Here is an 18,300-nt window from a genome sequence, read left to right as displayed (position 1 = left end):
CTTGCAAAGTGAAGAAATGGGCAGCATTTTAGCTCCATCAGTGGAAACATCTGAGCCCTGAATTGTTATAGAAATACAGTCCCAATATTTAGGGGGTTTTTTTGCTCACTCAAAGTATCTGACTGAATTTGGGCTTTTAAATCTCTTTTCCCTGATTTGAACTCTAGTTGTCCTATGAAACTCTAATCTTTCAATGTATCTTCCGGGAAATACCTTCAATCCATCATACCAGGACAATCAGCCCGGAGTCCCTTGTGGAGATAGGGCGGAATATAAAGTATTTATTATTTTATATTTGAGATCATGGCTGCCATCTTGTTGTATTTGCATCTATGTATGCTCATTTTAGCATGAGGTTGTACGTTTTGGGTCATAGTATACGACATAGTATATAACTGGCAAAACAACCTGAGTATTCTTTGTTTTGAAAAACCCTATAAAATTCATAGAGTCACCGTATGTCACTAGGCATCCTAAAGGCATATACATACACATATTATATTAGCATAGTGTGTTTGTTCAACTTTAAATACAATATGAAGTTGAGTTTCTTTCTCTGGAAGTATGTTTACCATGCAGGGCTAGGCTGCAGTTACAAACTTTGAGTAGCTGAGAAAAATGTTTCAATGAGGGTATTGGGTTTATTTTCCTATTTTTTGTAAAACAAACTTTTATTTACTATTTATTGGGTGGTTTTTATTGTTTTATTTGTTTTTACCTTTTCTATATCATGTGAATTATATAGAAATCTTTCAAAATAATTATGAAAAATGGGATAGTAATCTAAATCCTTTCATGAATAACTACAACTGTATACATTTGATTTTTACTACCATTGTGAGTTAATATTTTAAGTGGTATTGTTGTGTCTATAGTAATATATCACTGTGCAATTTCTTTATTACAAGGTTCATTTCCATCTTGTAATTATTAAATAGTCTGTGGCTGAATAAACCAAATTCATTTCTCTTCCTCATTTATTTGAAAGATTGTGTCTATATCTGTTCTGTATGTAAGGTGGAACTTACCCATGTCTCACTCCACAGATAAATGTCTTGGTTCAATCCCTGCCATCTCCAGTTCAAGGAAATTTGTAGCAAGTGTTTTGAAATATTGCTAACTGAGATAGTTGTCAGCCAGTATAAATAATATTGAGAAAGGGATAAATTATATGGTTTGCCATAAGACACTACAACTCTTATTTCCCCGGACCTAGCTCCCACTGCTAGTTAGTTACATCTTTCTTCTCTCAATATTTTTCAGTGCATCCACTGCAAATTCCAAAAAGAGATCTACATTTTGTATCACATTTAAAAGCCCATTTGTAGCAAAAAACCATTAATATTCTAAGCTAGCTCTAGCCAAATATAATAGATGTATTTACACATGACTAAATAAATCAGCATGTGAGTGGGATTATACATTCTTTTCAAAGCAATGAAATGGAGATGGCACCCACACTCAAATGTTTTCCAATGCATATCCAGTGTATGTCCATAAGCCTTTTAAATAGTCTATACACTATGAACATTTGCTGGGTATTTATATCTCTTACTAAGAACTGAAACACATATATCGTTTTTCCCACACACATGGATTGCCTTTTATGGGTAGGATGTGAATATTTTAATGACAAAGAATACAGGAGGAATGTGAAAACCTTTGCCCAGTATGTGAAAGATCAACCTTGATTTTGCTGAGTTTCTCCATATTCCACCTTTATTTTCCTCCCATACATGCTTTGTATAGGAATTAAACTAAACTAAACTAAACTTTCCCTTGAAAATTGTATATTTTAATGCACATGTTTCCTAATTAAAGCATTTATTTCTACAATTCTTTAATTCAACTTTTCCTTATTGACAAAAGTCTATTTTTGCATATTTTTCCATTTGGCTCTTTACATTTTAAAATATGCACATAATTTTATAACAGTTTTTATCTCTCAGGACTACCTTGCAATCCTTGTATATATGTGGCTACTCAAGGTGAGGGACATCAAATGTTGGATTGTTCAGAAATTCTACATTTGTCAGTACCATTTATCAACATTTCTTTCTATCCTGGGGGGGAGCGATAGTCCAGATACTTAATTTTCAATACATATTTCAAGGTTTCTCCAGCTGTCAGAATGGCTTCTTTCAGCAGGAGAAGCAAACCAGATTCTACCCCTATGAGTTGTTTCCCGGAGCTCTCTGATTGAAAAGGATAGATATCTCACAAACTACAAATCCCAGAGTTTAATAGCAATGAGCCATGGCAGTTGACATGGTGTCAAGCTGCTGTAATTCTGCAGTGTGGATATTGCCTTTGTCCTCATATTCTAGAACAGAATTGGAGGCATAAGGGAGCTTTAGGTAGGAAAAAAAGAGAAGAAATTTCCATCAAGATAAATGAAATATAATACATAATAGTGGATTCCATTATCATTCCTTTCTTGTCTAATCTACCATTATTCTATATTAAATTTCCAGTGAATGAATCCTACACATCCTATACAATTTCCTATTGTTGAATGGAATGAAGCTAGGCTTTTGAATACTGTCTTTTAATGTTTGCTTAAAAACAAGAGAACAGAAACAAACATCTTTGAAAGGAATAGATTTTAAACAAACAGCTATATAGATGTAATGAAAAAGTAATTGTCACTCAAACTCTACAGCAGGTTATTGCTGCTTGGGTTTTCTTGGAAGAAATTGTTCAGAGGAGTTTGCCCTTGCCTTCTTGTGAGGTTGAAAGAGTGTGGATTTAGACTGGCCTTTAACCTGAGACTTGTCTCGATTTTACCGGAGGTGTCCAAATGAATTAATGGAGAGTAAATTGAGGTATTAATTAAATACCTCACTAGAGCCTGAAAGGGAAAGATCTGGATCTAATGGAGTATTATTGGGCCTGTGAGTGTTTACTTTCAGGATACATCTCACATTTCCTGGGGGGGGGGGGGGTCGATCTCCTCAGCACTTCCACATCTTTGAGCTACTGGAACCCAAAGGTGTGGGGGGAATTCACCACCGACTCCGACCCCCAATTTACCACCTAAAAGGTACTGACCACCATGAAGCCTCTCGTGGCATGAGTTAATGATGTGTGAGGAGACAGAGGGCATGGAGAGATTTTCCTCCTCCACCGTCCCATCTCCTCAAGTGACATTTTCTCATGCCACAAGGACATGAAGACAGGCTCCATGGTGGCCAGGGACCTTTTCAGCATGTTATAGGGGGTAAATTGGGGGCTTTAGGAGCAGCTTCATGCTACCCCGATTTCAATTGGGATAGCATGTAGCCATCCTGGGAGGGAAATCCTGGAGGTTTGGGAGGAGGTGGGGAATAGAACCCACACTGAAATGGGTTACATTTTAGTGATGTGTGGAAGTGCCCTGTGATTTGCCCTTGGTCACCTAGTGGCTTTTCATGTTCAAGCAGTGATTCAGATCCTGGTCTCCAAGTCATAATCGCAAATTCAAATCACTACAATACACTGGCTTCCTTCTAGACAGGGGCCCTTCTAGACAGGGGCCCTTCTAGACAGGGCCCAAAATGCAAGCCCTGTCAGACTTTTACTTGAGGCATCCAAATGATGCCTCAGGTAAAAGAGGATTAATTTGGAACAAAGCAGGTAAAACTGCTTTGTTCCAAAACCTGCTTTTCCCCAAATTATTTAGATACCCCATTAGACCCGGGTCTTCCCTTAACCCATTTTGCTCTTTCAGGCTCAACGAGCCTGGAGAAGCAAAGATGACATGCACCCCCCAACCGCCTCCCCCAAACCCAAAGTCCTTAAAATAAGAAGAAACTCGCTGAGCACTATTAGGCCTCTCTGGCAGGCCTCCTGGCATGTAGAAATGATGTGCCAGGAGTCAGGGGAAGTTGTTCTTCCCCTTCCCCCCGCCTACTGGCGTGTCAGTTCTACACGCCAGGAGGACTGCTGGAGAGGCCTCATGCCACATGATAAGTTTCTTCTTACATCAATGGTTTTTTTTTTGTTGGGGGTTACGTTTCGGACCCTGTGCCAGTGCAGAAATTCCTGTGCTTGCATGGGGACATGAACTGGGGAAGCCCTGTTGTTTTGGGCAAGATGTGGTGACCTAAACCCACTTCAGAGCAGGTTTAAACCCTGTTTGGAAGTGCCCTAGAACTTTCAGTTATCTAACAAATCTTGGAGAAATGCTTAGGTCTGCTACATATTAGATGGATGAGAAGTCAACAAGAGTCATATAGTTTTCAGCTTTTTGATTTTATGTATAATGTTGATGCATATGTTTACTAATATATAAACACATACCTCTGTTTTATTCTTATTAATAAATGGTATAATCCACTACACTTTGATTATTAATGTTTCTTTTTCTCTGCATTCCTATTTGCTGCATGTATTACTTGCTTTTATCCTTGCAATAAAAATAAATGATATAAATAGATATAGAGTATTTCTTTGTGTTAAGGATAAGAATACACTTGAACAGGAGTATGTATTAAATATGCATTTTTCTGTACAAACTGTTCAGGTACACATTAGTGGCCATTCGTTTGGTCTTTTGTGAGTTGCTCTATTATTTGATCAGAGAGCAATTATTTTACTTATGAAGAATCTTATTGAGTACTCTTGCATTACATATAGCTTCAATAAGTCATCTACAAATTGCAGTCCTGTAACTTCAGGCTAAATTACATTCTTAAGTACATTATGAAAGTGTATTGTAAAAAGTTAAAATGAACAGGCATACTTGCATAGAAGTACAAACAACATCAATATTTCTAACAGTCCTAGTAAGATAAGACGTTTGTGTTTACAATTCTGTTTGTCTGCCTTTTCTCAAATTGTTTTAGTAGCCCAAAACTCAAATTGTTTTAGTAGCCCATAACCAAAACTCTCCAAGAAATTTACGCACATCATTAGGTTGGACACATTTAATTTTATCCATCCAAATTTGTGAAGCCATCCTTCAGTTACTTTTCTAGAATGTACCCTTAACATGGAATCTGCACAGGAATGCATCTGAATTATTTTCATAAAAATATTTTTGCAACTTTATTTTAGTAGGTACTTTATTCCTTTTTAATTCCCTCTCTCTCTCACACACACACACACACACACAGACACATTCAGTGGTTTGGAACTTCACAGATTGGCTAGTATAAGGCTATGAGGAAATATATTTCTTTTCTTGCCTTCCATTGTCAATGAGTAGTTGTAATACTCCTTATTGTTTTAAGGTGCACTCTTACGCATGGCTTGCAACCCATGTTTTGTTACTCACAGCTAAAACAAAGATTCTAGCTTTCTTGTGTCTTGTACATTTTTAATTTCTGCAAAATATCACCACCATCACAAATATAATAATCAACTGAGCTACTCTGAAAACTCTTGAATTTCAGTATACAATAATATAATTGAAGAAACACAAAACCTGAACATAAAGACTAGACATGTGCATTTTTAATATGTTGTAAGTTGGAAGGAAATTTGTACATCTGAAATGATATTTGGCATGTTTGTGTGGCCCACAACAAAAACTTTAGAATCAAAGCTTATCCAATATGTTTTTGTTTGTATTTTGTAAATCTCAGAAGGCTCCCTCCCAAAGTCATCTTGATCTTCATTATTACGGCAAGTAAGCAAGCAAAGCAAAGCAACGCAAAGCAAAAACAGCTCTCATTTATTTGTAAGTTAATGGCCTCTCTCCATTAGGAGTGGGAAAGGAGGGAACAGAGTTTTCTGGGAAAAGCACAGAACTCTGGGAAGTGCTGTTTGGGAACTGAGGAGCCTTATGCCAGAGAATTCAAAAGGCCCTTCCCTAAACTACATTTCCCAAAATGCATCAGCATCAGAAAGCACCAATCAGGATAGGGTTGAGAGATATATTCCCGTCCGTAGCCAGCCAGACATGCCTGTAGCCAGGATTTTGATTCGGGAGGGGGGGGGCTGAGTCTGAGTGAAAGGGGGTCTACCCTAGCAAATCTTTTGTATCGTTACCCCAATACCCCCATGCATATGAGATATATTGAGCATGGTGATCAGATCATGATATGAATAAACATAACAGTCTAAATAATGTACCAGTAAGACCTTTTTGCAGACCACCATGAGAATTTCGGGGGGGGGGGGCTGAAGCCCCCAGAGCCCGAGCCCCCCCCCCCCCCCCCGGCTACATGCCTGCAGTTCCAATAAATGTGGGAGGAACATTGTGCTATAGCACATTTTGCTATAGTATTGTTGAGTCATCACAATTTAACATAGTGCCACAGAAACAAAGTTTTTGGAGTAGAACAACTACTTTCAGTGTAAACAGGAAATGACACTTTCAAACTACTAACACATTTTCTTTATTATTAAAAATGTTGTTTATAAAAATTTGAAATTTTTATGAACACTTCAGAAACACTTTAGAAATGAAGTGCCAGCCCCCCGTTTTGTAATGACTTTTGAAACATTTTTATTGATTGCACATTTTTAATAAAGTCAGTTAAACATGACTGAATGAATATCCAGTTCATCAAGGCGCAAATATTCTATGTTGTCAAATTTTAGTTACAATGTTAGTTTATAGTCATAAACTAAGGACATCATCCCATGGTGAGGTGGAAGGGTGGGGGAGTTGTCACACTATAGTGTTTCTTTCCATTTTGTTTATAAGGAAAATAGATACTGCATTCACCTCCATCACATGCAATGTACTTCTGTCTGTTTCTACTGTAGTCCTCTGCAATCTCAGCTTTCATGCAGCCAACCATTCAACATTATTTCTTTTCTTTTTTTTTTTAAAAAAGAAACTTCACAATTCTGGAAGTCCAAAATCTAGATGTCAAAGCGGGAGGGGGGGGGGGAGGATATAGCCACAGTGAAGTGGTGCTATATCAAAATTGTGTAATTCTTGAAGAATATTTTTAAAAAAGAAAATACCATAAAAGTTTCATGGGGACATTTGACAGTTCCCAACTCATGTGTAAATAAGCACATTTACCAGTTTCTGCATGAATCAGCAGCTCTCAAGACAATTGCTACTCAACTCCTAAAACCTCAGTTTCTACACACTTTAATCACATTTTTAAGTCGAACTCCCACAGGGAATTGCCAGAAGTCTCTTTGCATTGTTAGATTGGCTCTGAACGACTCTGTCTTTAAAATGTTTTTAAAGGGTGGAGAAATGGGGTGAGGGGGACCCCGCATCTGATGAGGTACTAGGATAATAGCTAGGGACACTGACCTTATAAGCAGAAGGTAACAGGACTAGCATAGTGATTATAACATTATCTAGTATATAATATTAGGATACTGTTAGTTTTGAAGCTAGGTTTTATAAAATAATATTCACAAAGCTTTCATTTTTAAATAATTTTCAGAAGATCTCAAGTGTGCTCTTTTCTGCTATGATAAAAAGAGGCAAATTAAGTTAACAATATCCTAAATGAATACACCAAATAGAATGTAGAAAAAATATGGGTGATTGAAAATAGTGTTCCCTTTTATAACATATAGAAAATCGAAAATACAACCTTTTTATATGTATGCTTTCCTTTTCTAATAGATTTTGTGGAACAAAAATACAATGCAGAACTCAAATGACTGTCTCGCTGAATTCTTTTTTTGTAATAGTTTAATTCAATTGGTCACATCAAAGGGATCCTGTTTTCGTGAAGTTCTGTGTTTAGGCGGAGAGGCTTTGTGTTACATTTGTGACTGATAATGTTTGTTTTGTGTTCTACTTTTCAATAACTCTTCACTTTAAACAGTATGTTGCCTCAAACAGAAGTGGGTGTAAGGATACTCAGAGTAATGGAATGGGCCAGGTTTAATTCCCTTAATCACTTGGTCAGGGCAACTGAATTAGCCATCCACATCTGTTCACTTCAGAATGTACACGTCTACTTCTCTCTATTATATAACAAATGAGTGCAGGGCCATTATGTGGTTCCTAGCTTGTCTTTTCCTAGAATATAGAATCAATTCACAAAGGCCCGAAAGGCAACTATAGACTTACCATGACTTGACGGAAGGCTGATTCTGAGGTAGAATTACAGCAATTATATTGTAAAACCACCTTTTAGATCAGAAGTCAGGGAAGAGGCTTTCAGCCAATATCATATCCAAGGTTTCCAGTTAAGGGTTCATTAGCAGTAACATCTAAAGGCACAGTTTATGACACAAAAGCTTGTGGTTAAGAGAAAGACATAAAGAGGGGAGGGGAGGTAGGAAATAAACATTTTAGGACGTTCTAACCAGTTTTAGGCAGATGGAAACTACCACTGCAATCCTTATAGAACTATAACTGATTATATTTAAATTATTGTAGCATACTCAAAGAAAGGATATTTAAAATCAAGCTAGCCTTGATTGGACATTTCATATTGGGAGGAGACTCATTTCAGTGTCTAACTAAAAATAATTTCCAAGGTAACTGTGAAACAATTCCTCCTCCTCCTTGTATTCAGTGAAAGGTGACTTAGAGATTTTATACCAGAGTAATGGCATGTTACAATTTGACAATTTACAGCTCATATGCCCTTTAGCAATTCTATTTGCTGTGTTTTTCTTTCAGGAAAATCCAAGTGGAGGCAAGCTAAGGCTACAGCCCTTACCCACATATCTGAAAGTAAGCATTCGTTGAATATAATTCTGAATACTAATTCATAGCAATTTGGATGCATACTCTAATTGGCTGCAACTTAAGGACCACCTACACTGGCCATGCACCTTGAACTGGCCAGGAGCTGATCCCATGTTAGAGGACGTCTGACCTTTAATATGGGATTAAACAGGTTAACCTGGTTTTACTCCTCATTAGCAAATGCAAAGGCAGTTATGAAGGAATTGGATAAGATCATCAAATGTAAAGATATGCTACTGCATACAAAGCAATTGTATTTCAAGTTTCTATGTATGGTTGTGAAAACCTGACAGTGAAGAAGGCCTTTTTCCATATCAGAAGTGACTTGAGAAACTACAAGTCGCTTCTGGTGTGAGAAAATTAGCCATCTGCAAGGATATTGCCCAGGAAATGCCCGAGTGCTTTACCATCCTGTGGGAGGCTTCTCTCATGTCCCTACATGGAAAAACCAAGCCTGAATTCTTTCAAGAATCCAAAATGATTAAACTGAAACTATTGTGCATTGGCCATATGATGCCATTAGAAAAGATATTGCTTGGTAAAGCAGGCAGCAGTAAGGAAAGAGAAAGACCACCCTAAAGGTGGATAGATTCAGTCAAGATGCTACAGGTCTGAAGTTAGCAAGACTTGAACAAGACTGTTAATAAAAGGATATTCTGACTGTCTCCTGTTTATAAGTCAAATTGTATTACAAGTATAGTGAAGTAGCCCTCGTTTTGTTTTCAGAAATACCACCTTGAAGCTGGGATGGTGGGTATTGTTGAAACTTCTAGAACTGCTTCTTTTCTCAGTTTTTCTTTAACCCTCACACAATAGTTGTGGGGACTCCGACAAAAAACATGAAACGGCTGAAAAGAGATTTTTTAAAAGAAGAAAATGATGCGTGACCATAAGGAAAACGTCAGGTTATTGTCTGTAATGAGGATTTGGTTTGTTTCCTTTTAACTGATGACAGTCTTTCCAAAAGAAACATGTTTCTGTTTCAGTTTCCAGTCAGCTATAAATATATACTCCTCATATGTTGAGCCATTTCTGCTTTTGAATAGCTATATTACTTAATATGCAAGATCTTTATAAAAACTATTTCTTTAAAAAGAAAAGAAACAAAGTTGGCTTGACTGAGAAACCCATTTCAATCTTTCCCCCAATACCAATTTAAACCCGAGAATATCATCCTTTCTTGCTGCGTAATAGAGTATAAAAAATCCTCTTTTAAAAATGTTTAAACTGCAAAAATGATCTGGATATTCTAAAGCATGTTCAATCATGAGCTTTTATTGAAACCACGCAGGAAGATGACATGGAATATTTAATTCTATGTTGTGACAGCATCTCTGGCCAAGGGCTCATTTCTAGGCATAATTCATTGATCTATAAATTCCACATAGATTGTATCTGGCTATCTAAAACTGAAACTATGTTTAACTGTATGAGTTTGCCTGAATTTTAGAAGACAGAGCTTTTTCTTGGTCAAGACAGAGCTTTTTCTTGGTCAAGACAGAGCTTTTTCTTGGTCATTGATATACCTGGTGATGACATTAGCTATACAGAAAGCACACAAACATTTCATTTTCCCTTACTGGAGTAAAATTCTCCATGAAAGTTCGAGTTGTAATTAATTGTTACCCTTGTAGTAAAATAAATATAATCCCAAAAGGAACCAAGAAAGCCACTTGAAGCATAAATACAACTGGTGTGCGTGATACTTAGTAAGGTTGGCATTGTAGTCAAGCTGAAGGATCCCCAAAAACTCTTTTATATCTTATTTATTAGCAGCTGATGTGTTTTCAGGAATAACCTAACAGGATCACAGCTCCTGCGAGTCTTACATTCTCATTAAGATGTGAGTAGGTAGGTTTCAGAGCACATGAAAGCACTGTGCTCCTGGTAGGAGTAACCTTTCTTGTTCTCATTAGGGTGAGTGATGACAGCAATGAGAAATGAAGTATTCTCAGTTTTTATCTTCCCTTGAAGAGTAACAATAACCAGAGGAAAATAGACCAATGCTAGTTTTTAGTTTTATGTCAAGAAAATGTTCTGTTGCTTGTTATCATGATGCTCACTACATATATTTTCATCATATCTCCATATAGATCATGCTAAACTTCATAATTTTCTTCATTTTTTTCCTTCACATTTTTAGTGTGGCCACTATAAGAATGGTAGAATGGCATTTCACCAATAATAATCCTGCACTAAAGGTATTATATTAGGGAACAATGATAGCAGGAACAAAACTGATCACTCTAACTTCATTTTCTTTCTTCCTCACCCAAAGCATTCCCCATGAAACACGAAATATGGTGCAACTGTGTTGTTTACCACTCACTTTGTGAGTGGACTACTGAAAAGAGAGCCAGAACACTTGGCTTTCCTTGTGGCAACCACTTGCATGACTCTGTTGGTTGTGGGTGAGGCATTTTTGTAAGGGCCCTTTCACACCCAAATTATAGCACTGCTATTTGGCTTTAATTGCCCTGGCATCATACTGTGGGATGCCATGATTGCTAAACTTCAGTGCTGAACATATGAAAGGCAAAGACAAAAGCACATGAACGGCACATACTGCTTGTGTATCTAGCATAGAAATCAAAACCGACTGCAGTGCAGGTACCAAGGGCTTTGTCTCTCACATTCCATAAGCTGCACTGCAGTTTGGAATGAGCAAGGTATAAGGATGCTTCATTTGCATTCAGCACAGAGATTAGTTGAAAACATTTTGCTAGTTTGCTTCTGGCTTCTAAGTGGAGCTGGCAAAGGAGGGATGAAGTATTCCATCCATTCTTCAGCAGTAGATTCGAAAAAGATGAATACAAAGTGATTGATTAAATGCTTCTGCAGACTTGTAACTTTTCATGGTTTAACCTACAGTTATTGGACAAGCACACATTATTTACAAGTTTGAAACCATAGCTATCTTTTTATTTTGGAGATCTGGTGAGTGAGTTAATTAACCCATTATCAGTTTCATACTGGGATGCTGATAGTGATTTATGTGGGTCTTTTTTTCCTTGCAGACCAATGTAACAGCAAAGTTTGGAAATTGTTTGGCAGCTACTATTAAAATAATGAGACTCTGATTTTGTTGGTTGTTGGTTTGATTTCAGTAAGTTAAAGATGGTCGATTTTACTTAGTTGTTTTTGATGAAAATTTCTTTCTGATTTTTGGAGTCACCGTTTTTATTTCTTCTGTCTCTTTATGGGTTATTACTTGCAATTTCTTTATTACTGTATGTATTCTGAACAGGAGTGAGATCTTCACTTAACTCCCATAGCCTGCCCCAAAAGACAAATAGGTTGGTTGGCTGGCTTTCACAACATTTTTCAGAAGTTCATTATTGACAAAATATCTATTGTTTTCAAGTATTTTTAATTTGAAATGAGAATACAATCTTCAACCTTACTTCAACCTATTTTTAATTTTAATTTTTAATTTCAAATGAGAATTTAGTCTTCAAACTATTCCAACTCCACAAAACTCAGAAGACTGCTTCAGTATAAATATTGGAATTTTGAACATGGATTGATTTAAGAGAAAAAATCCCAAAGAGGCTGATCAAGTTGAATCATTAAGCACTTGCAGCTTTCTCATGCAGAAGAACATCGAGCGGTCAATCATTCAAAGTAATGTTGTTATCTACACTCTTGGGATAAGTGCTTTGATGGAAAATTCATTACCAAAGCTGATGACTAAGACTGAATGGAGTCTACATAGGCATGAAAACCCAGACTCAACCTAAGTTGATTCTGGTTGTCTTCATTATGTTACTGCAGTTCTGTTTAGTATTGCACGTTATACTGGGCTGATCTGCTTTTGTCCCACTTCAGACAAAGCTGTGCAATGCTCCGGAGTTTGTTTGGAGCTCCAGAGTATCCTGCAACTTTGGGGTATGTGCTAGAAGGCTATGTCATAGTGTGATATGTGATGTTATTTTGTGTGGTGTGTTTAATAATGTTTAATGTTGTATCAGGGGAGAGTCAATTTTGATGTTTTATACTGTTTTATCAACAGCATTGCATTATTGCCAGCACTGTGAACCGCCGCGAGTCTCCTTCGAGGTTGAGAAGAGAGGTATACAAATACCCCCAAATAAATAAATAAATAAATAAATAAATGGTATTATGGGGCATTCGGGGATAAAATTTTAAATTAGGAATCTGTGGCTCATAGTCCACAATGTTCCCATACCTACCCTAAAAGCAAGCATGGCAAAACTGCAGCCAGTTATATGATGTTAAATTGCAGCTCCTAACATTTTTCAGCATTGTTGCATCAGCTTTGAGTTTTAAAACAATGTCAGGGGTCATAGCAATGTAATGTAATTTTTCACTAATTTTATTCTCATAACTAAGTAATTTTAGTATTTTTCTGCCCATTGTGAGATGTCCTTCAAAAACATGATTATTCCTATCCATAGTTCAAAGCTTATAATGAAAAAATAACAAGTCTTCGACAATACAAATAACATGTTGTTTTGTGTAGAATACAATATTTTCTGCATATGAAACAACCATGTGAAAATTTTGAACAAAATACATCCTTTAGTGAAAATTTTCATTCTGTGATTCTTTTAATCAGGTTTCCGTGACATTCAAGAAACATGTTTTTCAACCATTTGGGAAATATTTTTGAATATTCCTATAACTTTTTTTTTAATCGCAAGGCAAACTGCAGGCAAAATCAATTTAAAATGGATTGTTGGTTGGTTTGTTTAAGCCTATCAGGGTCTCAGATGTGATATACAACAAATAAAAACATTTAAAAAATTAAATATAATTTTCTTATAATATAATATAATTATGATAAATACATTTAGAAACAATCTAAAACATCTCTGCAAAGTAAGAGAGCAATATAAAACAAATCAACACTTTAAATCAATTTATTTATACAAACTGAAGGCAAGAGTGTTGCATTTTAGTTTGGTGCTGATGTAAAATTAAAGTTGGCACACATCCATTCTTCAAATAGGACACATTCCAAAGCTGGGATGCCAAATCAGATCATACCATTGTTCACATCCTCACATAATGCATTGCTACTACTGGTAGGAAATACAGGGCTTCTCCAGGAGATTTGTGTTGTGCTTGTCAAGTCCCTTCAACACTGTAACATAATTCAGATTATCAAAGCAGAGAATGCACATTATTTGCTTTGAACTGGATTATATGATTCTACACTGCCATATAATCCAGTTCAAAGCAGATAACCTGGAATTAATATGACAGTGTAGAAGGGGCCTCAGAGATAGTTTGGCACACTCTCCATTAGTACAGAGATGTGGTTATTCTATGAAAAACCATTAGAGCATTATTTATGAGTATTACCCAAACTCATTATGCTTCAGAGACAGACTATCCTTTCTTAAGAAAGAACATTGACAGTATTGCCTTTCATACCTGAATTCTAAATATAGGAAATAGGTCACTGTAAATATGCAATTCAATAGGCAAATGGAATCAAAGAGTATACTGTAAGCATTGGCTTTCACATTATTCTCATACTTAGGGAAGTGTTTGTGAGGTGAGCATGTATACTGTACATTTACCCTTTTCAAATAGTTTTGGGCACAGATCAAGCCTTAAATGCATCTTTAAAAGGAACAGAAAAATGAAAATCTGGAAATCCTGTCAAAATCACATTTCTGGTTTACTTATTGTATTGGATGGAACAGACTAAGGTCCCTTACACACAGCTGTTATAACATCCGCATTCAACTGGATTATACGGTAGTGTGGACTCAGATAATCCAATTCAAAGCAGAAATTGTGCATTATTCGCCTTGATATTCTGGGTTACATGGCTGTGTAAAAGGGCCCTAGATCTTTGTGGGGGAGGGGAAGCGCTGTCTATGTAGTTTATGGTGTAGCAATAGCTGTCTGTGTTTTAACTTCCAATTTAAGAGCTTTCTCTCCATTGATGCCTGATAAACCAAAGAATATCTGTATGTTCAGAGATTTTTAAAAAAATGCATTTTGTATCACCAGACTAATAGTTTGAAGTTTGAGCACTTACTATGACCTTGAGTTTATTACTGTTACCACTCCCCCATCACTTTTGTTTATTCTTGCTTAATACTGTATAATAATGTACTGTTACTATTATATTAGTATAATGCTGACATATTAAGAGTCTCATAGTAAATACATCTGTATTTAGGAACAATTTTTTGCTTATTGTTTCTGTTCTGTCGCCGCTGGAGCTGAAATTAAATGCTTCTAAGAGAGGATGCAAGGCTTGCATCCAGCGGGAAGCCCGGGCCCCCGAGAAAGAACCTTTAGAGGAATTTTCCCTATTAAACAGGCTTTAGGAGACTTAAGCTTAAATACAACAGTCTTTATTAATGAACAAGCAGGAAATGTAAGATTTCTAAATAGTCTATTGGTTCTTGCAGTCTTGTTTACAGGAAACAGGCACTATCTTCAAGAAACTTTGTTTAACAGAAAAATTCCCCTTTAAAGCTCCTCCCAGGCTGCTGTGAACTTAAACCTAACTGGTTTGAGTCTGCTACCAGCTGAACTGCGTCTTAGAACCTAACAGACGTACCATCAGGCTTGAAATCACTTAGCTGAAGATGCAGAGCTGTTATTCCCTCCGGAGGTCCTCAGGGCTGTGAAGCTGTTCCCTGGAACCCTTTGGGAATCAGTAGAGGCCTTTAATCTGTTCTTCCCCAGGAAGTCTTAAAAGACGAAGCCTTTGCACAGGAGGAGCGTCTGTATGCATCCTCTGCCTTGGCTTCCCTTGCTGTGACTAACTGAAAAATGGCCCCTTCCCTCCAAAAGGCAAAAAGGGGACGGGACCAGGGATCCTAACTACAATTGGCAGGTAGCTTACCCTATAAATGCAGATTATAACAGGAAACCCCCTGCTGCAAAATCCCAAGCATGGGATTGCACACAAACATTTAAACACAGCAAATAAATCTGGAGCTCCTGGAACAACTGTTCCAGAACAGTTTCCTTTTAAAAATCTTAATATTGTAGGTCTTCAAATTAAAACTGAAGATGTATGTTTATAGGTAGGGAGAACTCATTGACAGTTCTAGCAAATGCAGCACTTGAGGAAAAATAATATTTTTAGAATAGTTCATGGAATCTCCATGATGACAACAAAGAATTCAGAGGATGATCTTTAGAGTGTTTGTGACATGATCATATGTAACATCGCAATATAATAGATGAAGACATAAGACTTAATGAAGTCATGCAATATAATTCGTTACCTTAGTGTCAGAGACCAGTAGCTGAAACATTCAAACCTTATATTCTCTATGGAGGTCTTCTTTCCTCCACTTCACATTCTTAAGAAATTAGTTTCTTTCTTCCATTCTTCTATCCTTATTTTATTAATAGTATGACTCCTCCCTCCCAAATCCTACTTCTTTTGGCCATGCTTTTCTGCATCTCCTATTCCAAGACCATTCATTTTCAGATGCTCTTAGGGGCCATCCAGACAGGCCCATAGCCCAGTGAGCTTCTGGATGGCTGTATGCCACCCTGGTAGTTACCAGGATGGCATGTAGCCACCCTGCCTAGGAAAGCCTGGGTTTTAGGTAACTTTACAAAAATCCACTTTTTAAAACCCTTTTGTAAACCCACTTTGGCATGGGTTTTACTTCTGTCCAGACAGGCCCAAACAATACCTCCAGTAAAAACGAATTAATTCAGAAGCGCCGCACCTTGCTTCTGAAGGCCTACTCAACCCAGGTCATGGCCGAGCATCAGCTATTGCATGAAAAAGTAATCCAAATTAATTTGATACCCCATTATATCAGGTCCTTCCTGAAAGGCCTGGGTCTAATGGGATATTGTACCTGTGGGGATACAGCCATCTTACCTCTTTGGGCTTCCAAAAGCCCAGAGGATTGGGATGACTGCCAGCCTTGCCTCCCAACCCTCCATTCCATCCCCCAAAACTTACCCCATCGGCTTGCCAGCCATGGAGGGCCTCTTCGGAGAGTTGTGGAGTCACTTCAGAATTATGCTGGAGGACACAGAGAGAGGAGGAATTTTCCCTCTCTGCCCCCTTTCCTCTAGCATTATTCTAAAGTGACTCCACAGCTCTCCAGAGAGGCCCTCCATGCCTGGCAAGCACGTGGTGTAAATTTTGGGGGAGGGAATGGGGGGTTGAAGGCAACTGGATGCCCTCCTGGGTCAACCAGGGAGGACATCCTGAGAGAGAAATCCTGTGGTTGTGAGAGAGGGTGGGGACTACAACGTGGGCAAAAACGGGTTAATTAAACCTGTTTCTGCCTTTGTTTTAGTCATGTCTGGAAGCGCCCTTAATTTCATTGACACTGGTTTAGTACAATTGCATGGTAGTTAATTCCTTACTTGGTGTTTCAGACAATGTAGAAACCCTTTAATTTGCTGGCTTATATACTAGAACTGATAAACTAGAATGCCCCACCCCCCATTTTTAAAGGAATTTTTCTATCTTGTTTGATGACAGAATAGGTTTATCCTAAATACAATAATTTCACTAACAAATACATTTATGAAAATTTAAGAAATCCGAAGGGTGTCAGTTGATCTAAGATTCAGTACGGATCCTGATTTGTCAATTCAGAAACAGCATATTTACCTCAGGCAATTCAATGCATAGATAAACTTGAAGTCTTAGTTCAGAAATCCAGTATTCCATGCTCTCTGTCAATTGCAGATCCAGTTAATGTAGAGATAAAAAAATGAATAGATAATTCATCCACTTTATTAACTATTTAATTCTGTTCTGTAGCAGGACTGCTTCACATGGTGCATGCTGAAGTATGTGTAGTGTTTGCCTCTTCTCCAGCATATCAAGGGCAAGCCACCTTGACCCCAGAGGCAAGCTAATCTAGTTTGTTCCCAGCTGACCTATTTCGAGGAAGCCTGAAAACGTTGAACGTTCTCTCAAGCTATGTGCCCTGAAGTAAAAAGATGAAGCCCAGTAAGAAGGTTATCCTTTTCACATCTCTGAGTCCCATGACCCAATGGGGAAATCCAGTGAATTCCCTTTTATCAAAAAGCGGATGCTCACAGATTATTGATGAAGATTTCTTATTCTGCATTAACCTTTTAAAAGTGAAAAATATCATTTTATTACAATTAAATGTTAATTTAAATGAACACTGCTTAGCATAACCTACTTAAATTGTATTAAATTAATATCATATTTTAAAGCACCATCTATTACCAATTTTTCTATGATAACTTAGTGAATCAGTATAAGATAGGTAGAATACTCTTCTCCCACCTTCATTTTTGTGGCTGAGGGTAGCACTATCATTTCATTCACTCTTCGCATATTGTAATTTTCCTTAATAAAAATATACAGTTTTTAAACTTTGTGCAAAGTTTTTGCAGTTTAATAAACCTTTTCCATGTTTTTATGATAGAAACAATTAGAAAATGATATCTATAACCAAGGTACAAAAATAGTGTTACATAGTGTTATCCGCTGAAGTCTAGAGGCCTTCCTGACAGGCACTGCCAACCTCCCCCCCTTTCCCCTCCCATTTTTCCTTGCACTTACCAGGAGAAGGCTCTGACAATGCCCAAAGCCTCCCTCCCTCCATCCCCCTCTCCTATTCACTTCACTTCACTTTATTTCTTAATTAGTCGCTCTCCACCAAGGTGCTCCAAGCGACTTACAATTTAAAATAGCATTTACACAATATAAAAACATTCAACATAAAAACATTCAACAGTGACTA

At 37.3% G+C, this 18,300-nt stretch overlaps 1 protein-coding gene across 11 annotated transcripts in view; it reads left to right on the top strand.

Annotated features, from left to right (window-relative positions):
- The window catches only part of TENM2 (teneurin transmembrane protein 2), a 1,067,106-nt gene that overhangs the window by 20,467 nt on the left and 1,028,339 nt on the right, over positions 1-18,300 (top strand). For 2 of the 11 annotated variants that reach the window (XM_060764996.2, XM_060764994.2), the window contains exon 2: positions 8,537-8,590. The exons of the other annotated variants lie outside the window; for them this stretch is intronic. The gene's annotated coding sequence lies outside the window, so the exon portion shown is untranslated. The remainder of the gene's footprint in view (positions 1-8,536; positions 8,591-18,300) is intronic. 11 annotated transcript variants of the gene reach the window in all.

The sequence above is a fragment of the Anolis sagrei genome, chromosome 2 (assembly GCF_037176765.1).
Source record: "Anolis sagrei isolate rAnoSag1 chromosome 2, rAnoSag1.mat, whole genome shotgun sequence".
Classification (NCBI taxonomy): Eukaryota; Metazoa; Chordata; class Lepidosauria; order Squamata; family Dactyloidae; genus Anolis; species Anolis sagrei.
This window is presented reverse-complemented; position numbering and strand designations above follow the sequence as displayed.